Consider the following 1,672-nt stretch of genomic DNA (forward strand, 5'->3'; position numbering starts at 1 on the left):
CGGGAGAGGTTAATTATCGCTCCCCACCCCCACGCCCCCCCACAAGATGTATCTGACTGTCAGAAGGGGTGACAGATGAAGACAAAGTGCAGGTACCGCGGACCGGCCCTCCGCGTGCCAGCTGGTGGGGGAGGGGAGCCAGAAGGGTTAACCCCTTCGCCGCCGCGGTGCACCGGTGGGGCAGGGGGGCGGTGGGAACCCGGCCGAGGGCCGCTGGGCCAGTAGCCCTGGGGGCCGCTGCCCCCTCCAGGGACCAGGGGCGGAGGGCGGAGTGGGGGGCCCAGACTCATGGCCCCCGCAGTCAGGGGGAGAGCCTTACGGGCCCAGAGAAAGGGGCTCCGGGAGCCCTGCTGGAGGGGTGCCTGCCCCTCCCGCATCCGGCCCCCGGGGCTCCTCAGGTGGGCTTGTGCATTCGGGAAGGAGAGTCTGCGTGTGTGTCTGCCCCTGTGTGGACTTGGAGGCACTCACCCATGGGGCGCGCGCGCGTGTGTATGTGTGTGTGTATGCACACCCACGGGGGCCCGGAAGGGGTCTGCAGGCGCAGAAGGCACTTGTCCGTGAGGGCATTGTGGGTGTTTCGAGGGCCCGTCCACTGCACGTGAGGCTAAGGCGCGTGCCCAGGAGAATGGGGGTGCGTGCTCCGAGGACTGAGGCGCCTGCTCTGGAAGCAAGGGGCAAGGTGTGTCCTTCCAGGGGGACATGATGTGTGCCAGCATGAGGTGTGTGTGGCCAGGTTCTGGTGAGTGTGAGCGCAGACGTGTGTGGCTGCATGTGTGTGCCCGTGTGTGTCGCGTGCCCATGTGTGCATGTGCCCACGTGTGTAGTGTGTGCGTGTGTGTGTACCCACGTGTGCCTGTGCTGCGTGTGTGCCCGTATGTGGTGTGTGCCCATGCGTGTGTACCCGTGGGTGCCTGTGCGGCGTGTGTGTGCTCAGGTGTGTGACGTGTGCCCACGTGTGTGCCCGAGTGTGCCTGGGCTGCGTGCGTGTCCACATGTGTGGTGTGTGCTTGTGTGTGCGTGTACCCACATATGCCTGTGTTGCGTGTGTGCCCGTGTGGTGTGTACCCACGTGTGTGTACCCGAGTGTGCCTGTGCTGCATGTGTGTGCCTAGGTGTGTGGCATGTGCCCACATGTGCAGTGTGTACCCGAGTGTGCCTGGGCTGCATGCGTGTGCCCGTGTATATGCCGTGTGCCTGTGTTGTGCGTGTGCCCATGTGGTGGGTGCCCACGTGTGTGTACCCATGTGTGTGCCCAGGTGTGTGGCGTGTGCCCACATGTGCAGTGTGTGTCCGAGTGTGCCCGGGCTGCATGTGTGTGCCCGCATGTGTGGCGTGTGCTCGCATGTGCCCAGGCTGTGTGTGTGTGCCCACACGTGTGTGTGCCCTGGCCCGAGGTTGCAGCCTCTCCCCTCACCGCGTTCCTCCCTCTCAGCGTTCCTCCCTCTCAGCCTCTCCTCTCTCCACCAGCAAACAAGGTGAAATAATTACTTTCCCATTTAAACGCCCCATGTTCAAGTCAGAATGAAAACAAAGTGATTTAATAAAATTGTCTTTAAAAGGGAAAAGAGGAAAACAAACGTCTGCCCTGCTCCCGCCCGGCGTTCGGGGAGGCCCCAAGCCCTTCCAAGTTAATTAAAACAGGAACTAAAGCCGTGCCCCCGCCCCCCCCCCC

The sequence above is a fragment of the Carlito syrichta genome, unplaced genomic scaffold (assembly GCF_000164805.1).
Source record: "Carlito syrichta isolate Samal-C Ts95f unplaced genomic scaffold, Tarsius_syrichta-2.0.1 Scaffold111644, whole genome shotgun sequence".
In the NCBI taxonomy this organism is placed as follows: domain Eukaryota; kingdom Metazoa; phylum Chordata; class Mammalia; order Primates; family Tarsiidae; genus Carlito; species Carlito syrichta.